General features: G+C 34.1%; 1 pseudogene; it reads right to left on the bottom strand.

Annotated features, from left to right (window-relative positions):
* Positions 1–8,454: 8,454 nt before the first annotated feature.
* Positions 8,455–9,914, bottom strand: LOC107879932 (annotated as a pseudogene).
* Between the last annotated feature and the right edge of the window lie 623 nt (positions 9,915–10,537).

Raw genomic sequence — 10,537 nt, 5'->3', positions numbered from 1 at the left:
AGAACATATTTCTCTTTTAACCTAGCTCTTAATGCACTAAACTAATCCAACAAATTTTGGAAATAGTGCTTGTGCAGTTGCTTTAATTTAGTGTCAACATTTTGAGTTTTCTGACTGCTCCATACATACATGCACCTTTCACTGGAATGTCCCAAACATCTTTAACCATCTGATTAATGGGCTATGTGAACCCCACATATTACAATATTTGAAACTAGGTTTTATATTTTCCTCCACTTGCATCAACCTAACTAAGAGTGGGCAATGATCACTCACTCCTTTAGGTAGAATATGTCATTTCATAGCAAGCATTGTGTCCATCCATTCTCCATCCACAAATACACAATCCAATTCAGAAAAATCTTGTGATCTTGTCTATCATTCTACGTGTATTTTTCACCATTGTTATTTATTTGTTCAAGTTGACAATCCTCAATACATTCTAGAAAATCCACCAAATCAACCTAGGAAACAACATTGCCACCCAACCTATTGGTTACATCCCTAACTGCATTAAAGTTACCTAATACAATCTAGATTGACTAAACTCCTGGATTTATATATCTAAGATGATCCTATAAATCTACCCTCCCCCCTTTCAAATTGAAAGAATACACAAAAGTAGCAAGAAACTCCACCTGTGTAGGAATGTATTTCACCAAACAAGTCACTAATTGGACAATGTCATACTTAAATTCCACTTCAGACTAATCCTGCCACCAGACAAGCCATATCCTCTCATTATAATGGATGTTATGATTACTATATGAAATACAAACACCAAACATTGATTCTGCAATACTTTATAGTTTATTAGCTTAATTGTAGTCTCCAAAAAACAGATCAAGCCTACATCTAAACTGCTGCGGAGGAGTTTCACCTCCTTCTGCTTATTGAAGTCATTTAGGCCTCTAGTATTCCAACTGAGTAGCTTAACCATTACCACTTAGGGGAATTACCTTTCCCCCAATATCAGCTTTTGTGGTTTGTTCAAGTACTTAAGTGCGGCATTCTCTTAACTGCTGAAAAGAGTTAGATGTCTGCACTGTCTTTGTCTGCCAAGTATTAGAAGTTGTTCCTTTTGGACTCCACTATATAATTTTTGATATTCCACCATATAAGACACCATTTCTAGTTCTATCACTTTCTTTCTCTAGTTGTACACCACCACTTGACCCCTGTATATTGTGCTCCTACATAACAGTTCCATTCCCTGCTGAAGGATTAGTCTGCACCTTAGTCACTCTATTCTCATCCTCTTAATATATAGGAGCCTTTTCATTGGCCTTCCTACACATTGTTACATCATGTTCATACTTGTTGCAGTTGGTACACAAAGTAGGTTTCCATTCATATTACACTACTTGCTCAATTATTTGCCCTTTTCATTTCTGAAATGGACCATCTCAGACAGAGTTTTACCCATCTTCACTTCCACTAGCAACTTTACAAAATTAAGACCTCTCTTCTCCTCAGTATTCTTATCAACCATAAGAGGCTTTCATACTAAACTAGTAATTTTTCTAAAGTCTTTAGCACTCCAATACTTAAACTTTATCCTGGTCAACTTGATCCATATAGGTATTAGTTTGAGTTTCTCTTTAGAAAAATCCATGTCCGGTGTCCAGCCTTTCACTATGAGAGGTTTGTTACAAAGTGCACCCTGCAGTACCTCTATCTTCCCTTCAGGTGTATAGAATTTCTCAATAAAAATACCATTCTTCATCATGACTGCTTTGTTAATGCAAAATTTGCCCCAGTTCCCTTGCACAAAGCCATTCAAAACACTAAACGTAGGGTGGAATCCAACTTCTGTTAGAATTATTTATTCTATGTGGACTTAACATTAATTTTTTATTACGTTAAAATAAAATGGGCTTATGTTATTAGTTGGTGGATAAGACACAGGCCGTGTATTCATGCGGATTCCATATGGGCCTGTACCGATTTCAATTTATTGGTGTGGGCTGGCAATAGTGTAGGCCTATAGTAGACCTATGAGCCCATAATGGGGGGTGCACTAGGTTAAGGCTTTTAAGCCTATAAATATAAGGCTAGATCCCCTCTCCTGGCTTTAACATAAGACGTATTCCCATAAGCTGTCAACCATCATAAGTAAAGAAGAGGAAGACTCATCCTAGTTCATCTTCGGTTATGTGTTGCAATGGAGGACAAAGGTACGCACCTTTTCTCTTGCATATTTGTTACTTTATAGGTGTTCTTGATTTATATGAACCTGTAGTGTGTTTCTCTATATTTCTAACACTTGGTATCAGAGCTTTTCACACAGATCTTGAATCTTATTACTCAATTCATGAGAAAAATAATTATAAATAATGATTGTGACGCACTCCTTCTTAAACTTAAATCTTAAATGATTTTCCTTTTCCTTTTGGCTTCAACTTCGTTCCGATTGCCGCACACTACTTTCTTCCATATTAAAAAAATAATTGTCTTTATTGACAAAGTTTTTCGCTGCTTTATAACTTGTCAAAAGTTTCTAAATATGTTTTAAAGTTTATTGGTAGCATTTGTAGATTAAAATTATTTTAAAAGTTTTTCACTATCTTGGAAGGCGAAATCGTACTTTAAAAGACATGATGACAAGTATGATGAGTAGATCTAACTTACGTGCGTTCGTCTGGGTGAAGGTATTAAAACATCCATGTACATTCTTAATCGTGTTCCTAAAACCCCTTTTGAGTTGTGGGCCAATAGAAAATCCAATTTAAATTATTTTTGAGTTTGGGGATGTCCTACGGAAGTAAAATATATAAAACTGAACAAGCTCATTCTAAAGGATACAGGTTCTACTTTCCTATAAGGCAAATCAGAATAGTTGAATCTTAAAATGCAAAATTTCTTGTATGTGGACTATCCTAAACTCCATGGGCATAAATTTATCCATTAAGCAAACATTTAAGGTATTTAATTTCATACACAAGATGAGGTTTAAAATTGTTGAAGAGCATGCATTGTAAGCCCCATTTTATGATGAAATTTTATATAAACTATGAGGTTGTTTTCCCTAAACTTGAATTATTTTCATGTGTACATGTGTTATTAGTTTGAAAAGTTATATGAGAGCATGATTTGCGTAATTACCTCTCTTGTTATGAAACTCATTGTCCTAACAATGTTATGGAGTGTTATTATTTTATGAACGAATGAGAGGCTTTTTTTACTTGATTTACAAATGCTCATATTTCCTAATAAAGAATTTGCATGTGAATGATCACCGTATAATAAACTATTGAAAAGGAAGTAGTTTGCATAAGTTTTCATGTGTTTTGGAACAAGAACTCCCTCATGTGATGTTTAAATATTTTGGGTGGTCATCAACATGCTTTTGAATAAAAAAGGGATATGGATATTATGTGGTATGAAATGAATGACTTGAATTTGGGATTCATTGAATAAAGTGTTTGATATGAAAGATCTAGGAGAGACATCATTTATTCTAGGCATTGATATTCAACTAGATAAATCTCGTAATTTATTGAGGATTTCACAAAAGGCCTATATTGATAGTATTTTGAAAAAGTTCTAGATAAAAAATTGTAAGTCATGTGGTGAAAGGTGATAAGTTAATCTTAGACTTATGTCCCAAGAATGATCTTGAGAAAGATTATATGAAAGATGTGCCTTATCCAAGTACTTTTTCCACTGCATTTCATGTTTACAGAGTGTTCATTTTATTTATTTTTTGATATTGGCTGAAGTAAAGTCGGCTAAACTAAAGTCATCTTAAGAATGTGCTCTGGCGGCTATGTTATTAAAGATTCATTTATTTATTTAGTTCCATATGCTTGGATTAAATAATATAAAAGGTTATTTATTTTATGAAATTTAAAAAATTTAAGCTATTGTTTATAAAAGATGTCGAATTGTTATTTATTTATTTAATGATTCTATTGAATTTGATTTTATTTGAATTATAACTAAATCAGATTTATAATATTTTTAATTGTGGATACTTACTGTGTTACATGAGCAAATCAAGAAATGACATATTGAATCTCTGAGATTGAATTTGTTTTGTAAATTAGGGTAAATAGTGTACACCAAAGGAACCTATTTGCTTTGTTTTATGAGACTTGCTTAATCCATTTCGAGGGATATCACTAAGTTAGAACATACAATGACCTGCCCAAAGGATATTTATTATATGTTTTAAAATAGTATTGTGATTAGCCCCGTTATGTGAAAATATTTTGATTCTAGTAAATTTATCTACCCAAAGAAGATAGGTTTCTAATATTGAAAATATTTTCTTGCCCTGCCTAAAGGGGGGATACTTGCTGATGCTGCGGGACACATCGTTGAGATAAGATTATTATTCTTATGCCTTTCTATTTTGATAAATTCATACGTGTTATGTTGTGAAAAGTTATTATTTATTTGAACAGTAATAATGTTGAAGTTATGATTCTATCGGGCTCTAACTTTAAACGATGAAAATAAGATCTTGAATTTGCTGTAGGCATAGCTGACATAGATCAAGCCTTGCGTGAGGATGAGCCTCCAGCTCTCATTGACTCTAGTACAACTGTTAAAAAAGAACTTTAAGCTAAGTGGGAGAGATTTAATAGGCTATGCATCTTTTCCTTTAGGAGGTCATTTGCTAAGCACCTTAAAAGTGGCTTGCCTGAAACTATCAATACCAGAAATTTTCTTGCCCAAGTGAAAGAAAGGTATCATGTATCCAATAAAGTTGAGACTGGAGATCTAATGAATGAACTTGCAGGGATAAGGTATGACTTTATTGGGGTGTTAAAGCTTACATACTTAAGTTGGTCCATATTCAATCTAAACTGAAAACTCGTGAAATAACTCTTTCTGAAACTTACATTGTTCACTCTTCTCTTAACTCTTTGTCTGCTAAGTTTAGCTAAATGAAAACTGCCTATAATATTTAGGATGAATCTTGGTCAATTAATGATCTCATCTCCAAATGTGTTGTTGAAGAGGAAAAAAATTAAAAGGGATAAGGGTGAGATTGTTATGTTATCTTCTCATGATTCCAAAGCAAGCCTTTGCAAGAGACCTAGGAAGTTTGAAAGATCTAATAATCATACTTGTAAGAAGGAATCAAAAGAAGGTAATCATCTAGATCTTATTTTTTTTTAGTCACACTTTGTAGATATCCCCATTAATTCTTGATGGTTTGATAGTGGAGCTACTGCACATGTTGCCATTTCTTTGCAGGGGTTCAAAAACAAAAGAAACCCAAGGAAAATGGAGTAAAAAATTAGAATCTCCATAGATATCCAAGTTTAATTAGAGTTCATAGGAACTGTAGTTTTAGACTTAGAAAATTGTTATAAGCTTGTTCTTGAAAACACTTTTTATGTACCGTCTTTTAGACGAAATTTGATTTCTATTTCAGTTTTACACAGATTTGATTATGATTTTAATTCTCTTAATGAAAAAGTTAATTTTCTTTTGAACTCCCGAGTTGTTGGTCATGGAATTCTTAACTTATGATTTTGAATACGGCTCTTTTAATTGTGAAATTGTTGGGTCTAAACGATCAATTTTAAATAAAAAAGCCGAAAATATTGTGGCATCGACGTTTAGGTCATATATCTAACAATAGAGTTGATAGATTGGTTAAGGCTAACATTTTACCTCCTCTTGATTTTGGGGACATAGAAACATGTATTGATTGCATTAGAGGAAAATTGACTAGAAAAAAAAAAAGAAAAAAAAAGAATACTTCTTATAGTTCTAGTTTGTTCGAAATCATTCATACAGACATAAGTGGTCCGTATTCTACTAAGTTATTTTACCATCCTCATTGATGAATTTTCTCAACATGGTTATGTTTTTCTTATTCAAGAAAAATCAGATTCTCTTGAAATATTTAAAGTATTTAAAACTGAAGTAGAGAAACAACTGAAAAAGGTCATTAAGACAGTGAGGTTTGATCATGGGGGTGAGTACTATGGTAGATACACTGAGACTGGGCAACATATGGGAACCCTTGTCAAATATCTACAATATTGTGGCATTTAAGAATTTTTTTTCTTGGATCATTATGGCATTGGTAGCCCATTTTGATCTTGAGCTACATCAGATGGATCTAAAGACAACTTTTTTTGAATGATGATCTTAATAAAGAGGTTTACATGCAACAACCCCAAGGTTTTGTTGGAAAAGGCAGTGAGCATCGTGTGTAAGTTGAAGAAATCTATCTATGACTTGAAGCAAGCTACTCACTTCTCGACAGTGGTACTTAAAGTTCGAGGAAATTATCACTTCTATTGAATTTGTGGAGAACAAGATTGATCATGACATCTATCTCATGATCAGTGGGAGTAAGTTCATCATTCACACTTTAATATTATTATTAAGGCTTTTTGCCTTACGCGTTGGCTATGTCTCATATTGATAAGATCATATTGTTGTTTTATTGGATCTTTCTTTTGGAGACATAAATGGTATATCATTCTACCTTGTGGATTTTTCTGGTTGTTGCACCATGTAATATGTTGCACATATTGAACCTTAAACATTAAGATTTTTTGGTGGAGCACATGTTGTTTTAGTGCTCACACATGTTGTGACAGAAAATTACGGTGACAATTTTTCTATGGTACGCATGTTAATTTTAAGCGTACATATTGATATGAAAAATCATTTGAAGGACTAACAATAAAATAGCCTCGATTTGGAGTCCATGTTGGCTATTTCTTGCTACACTACCACATCATTTGGTTTATGTCTGCAAAACTTCAGTATTAGTAATTGTGGACTGGTCTTGTATCGTTGGTTGATGCAAGTACTACTGTAGTTCAACAGTGATGTTTTGCGTGACTAAACTATGTTGGAGATGGCGTTCCACCACTAAATGTTTATGGCCACTGTCTATTCAGCCTGAGAGTCATTTTCATAAAAATAAATTTTCTAAAACTTTTTTTAAAAAGTTAACGTTGTCCAAGTGGGAGAATGTTAGAATTATTTATTCTATGTGGACTTGACATTTACTTTTTATTACGTTAAAATAAAACGCGCCGATGTTATTAGTTGATGGACAAGACACAAGCTGTGTATTCATGCGGATTCCATACGAACCTGTATCTATTTCATGTTATTGGTGTGGGCTGGCAATAGTGTAGGCCTGTAGTAGACTTGTGAGCCCATAATGGGGGGTGCACTGGGTTAAGGCTTTTAAGCCTATAAATATAAGGTTAGGTCTCCTCTCCTGACTTTAACATAAAGACGTATTCCCATAAACTGTCGCCGTCATAAGCAAAGGAGAGGAGGACTCAGCCTAATTCATCTTCGATTATGTGTTGCAATGGTGGACAAAGATACACACCTTTCCTGTCACATATTTGTTACTTTATAGGTGTTCTTGATTTATGTGAACCAGTGGTGTGTTTTTCTATAAATCTAACAACTTCCGTTAAGGAAGTCATTTTCTCATTTTTAAGACACTTATTTTCCTAATATTCTGTTCATGCTATTTGCTTAAATAGATTTTTATTTTGATTATTATATCGACTTATTTTTCTCCTTTATTTTTGGAAGCACAACAAGTTTTTCTATAGATATCAAATAAAGTTTGGCTCTACTAAAGATCCTCCCGATATTGCGAATGGTCGTGATCCAAGCTGCCCTAGTTTTACTGGGAAAAGAAATAATGACTCAACTTCGTTGTTTTTCCATTGTTGAACACATTCTTATTGTTTAATTCCTATTTATTTTTTTTACCACTGGAAGACAAGAAAGTGGGTTTATTTTTTTGTTTTAAATTAATGCCGTTGTTTGAGTTTAACAATTCTTCCATTAGTATCATCGATTGATCTATCGGGTTAAATATATGAATGAAGGTTCAGTTTTTACTTTTTACTGGCATTTATTGCATTTTTACCGGTAATAACAAAAGCCGCAATATATAGTACTTTAACTGCAGCCACTTCACATGTTCTCTCAGACTTAAACACAGATTAACTTCTGGTATGAGGAAATCCCCAGCTTTTTAACTGCAAATGACACAAAGGCGGCGTCAACCATCTTCACGAGTTTTTGGTTTTTACTGTTATCAAGATACAAAGTTGTCCTCCTTCAGGCAATGCATGCAGTTGTACTTATAAGGTCGCGGTCCCATTTGCTATTTCCTCTTATTAAAAATGACTTATGGGAGAAAGTTAAATCAAAGAAGTTTGATGCACTGGAAGGAGCATATTTTAATATGTTTCTACCTGTCACTGTCCCGTTTACCATTTCCTCTTATTGACTTGAATATGTCTGCAGCAACGTCGCTGTCCCATTTATTATTTCCTCTTATTGAAAAAGACATATTGGAGAAAGTCAAATCAAAGTTGGCTGTTAATTGCTGCCAGGAAGAAGTTTGACGCGGAATTAAAAGTATATTTTAGTAAAAGAATTATATCAAATGTAGATTAATATTAACTAGTACATTATTATTCATCGTTCGTACACATTCCCTAGAATTTTTTTTAAAAATAAGTTGGATAGCTTAGCATATTATGATTACGTCGAGCACTTAATAGAGGAGTAGTAAAAATGGTTTTTTTTATACGAGGAACACAAGTATTATCATTAAATAAGATGAGAACATACAGAATTCAAGTGCAGAAAATGTTGGTGACGATCTTTACTAAATAGTTCACTTCTTTTGTGAGACATATGAAATATCTGGTAACCCTTGGCATCATGCCGTGGTTTCTAGAAATGGATAGTCACTATAGCCAACAACAGGATCTGATGTATAGAATGTCTCCCTGTTATACTTGTTGAGAGGAGCATCTAGCTCAAATCGCTTTGGTAAATCTGGATTGGCTAAGAATAGACGCCCATATGCGACAAGATCAGCTCGGTCTTCAACCACAGCGTTGTTTCCATCTCCTCTATTGTAACCACCAGCTACCATAAAAGTACCTTTAAATGCCTTCCTCATTGGTACAAGGCTTTCAGGACATTCAACTTTTGTAGCTATTGTATTCATCCTAGGCTCAACCATGTGGCAGTAAGCGATGCCATACTTATTCAAGGATTCAGCCATGTAAAGGCCCAACGCACTTGGGTTTGAATCTCCTGATTCCATGTAGCTAGCAAATGGGGAAAGCCTTATTCCAACTCGGTCAGCTCTTATCTCATTTACAGCTGCTTCAACTACTTCCAGTGCAAATCTACAACGGTTCTCTAAAGACCCTCCATATTTGTCAGTTCGATCATTGACTTGGTCTTTCATAAACTGGTCGATTAGATAGCCGTGAGCTCCATGAATCTCAACCCCATCAAACCCAGTTTCCATGGCATTTCTAGCAGCAAGCCGGAAATCGTCAACAATCTTAGGAATTTCATCTGTTGTCAATCTCCGTGGTGGTGTAAATTGTGCAACATCTACCCCATTGCTACGAATTTGAGGTGTTAATTGCTTGTCTGTGCAGGAGATAGGATCCTGTCCATTGGGTTGAAAATGTATGTTGGAAACTCTCCCTGCATGCCAAATTTGGCAAAAGAAGATCCCTCCTTTGGCATGGACTGCATTTACAATTGGTTTCCAGGCTTCCACCTGCTCCTTTGTCCATATACCAGGTGTATCTTTGTATCCTTGGGCAGTGTCTGAAACTCCTGTCGCCTCCGCTATTAGAAGACCCCCTTTTGTGGTTCTTTGCGAGTAATAAACAATAGCATGTGGCGGCTGAGGAACATTGCCATATGATCTTTGCCTTGTTAATGGTGCCAACACAACTCTATGAGATAACTCAAAACTTTCCCATTTTATAAGGGGTCAGTTGAGGGATGTGTTGTTTCCCTTCGGCCATTTTTGGCTTTTTGTTGTATTTACTTTTTCACAGTACAACCTTTCTTGTTTTATCCGGTAATGCTATGGATATTTATAGTAAAGGAGAAAGAGAGATATGAAAGACAGCAGGGCGAACACAGCATGAACATGATAGAAGGTGCACTATTATCTTTAATATGGTCCATTAATTATATAATTTGGCATACAATTTTTTTAAACTTAAAATTACAAAAATAATTACGATCAAAGTATAAACTTCAAAATGATCAAATGACGTTAATTTAGTACTAATATAACAAAAGTAGATTATCGTTTCATACTAGACATCGACGCGTTTTATATTCTGAAAATGGTCAATGATTGCATCGTTGCTTATATTTACAAATACGTCCTTCTCAATGTAACAAACTAAATAATCAATTAAAAAATGTATCACAAATACTGCTACGCAACTCATTCTTGATATGCTTTATGGATGAAAAAGCTCTCTCTACAGTTGCAGTAACGAGAGAATTGAAAAAGTTATCAGTTGAGTGTGCGTGTTCTAACGTATATTTAGTAGTCGTTTGGTCATGAAAATTATTTTCTTTTTTTCGAAAAATTATTTCACTTTAGTGAAAAAGGTGAAAAAAAAAATGGGTTTGACCATCAAAATTTCAAATATAATTCTGAAATTATATTTGGAAAAAGACAAAACAAGTTTTACTTGTTTTCATTTTTTTCATTCATATTTCTCTCACATAATTTAAAAAACAA

Source organism: Capsicum annuum, chromosome 5 (assembly GCF_002878395.1).
Source record: "Capsicum annuum cultivar UCD-10X-F1 chromosome 5, UCD10Xv1.1, whole genome shotgun sequence".
Classification (NCBI taxonomy): domain Eukaryota; kingdom Viridiplantae; phylum Streptophyta; class Magnoliopsida; order Solanales; family Solanaceae; genus Capsicum; species Capsicum annuum.
This window is presented reverse-complemented; position numbering and strand designations above follow the sequence as displayed.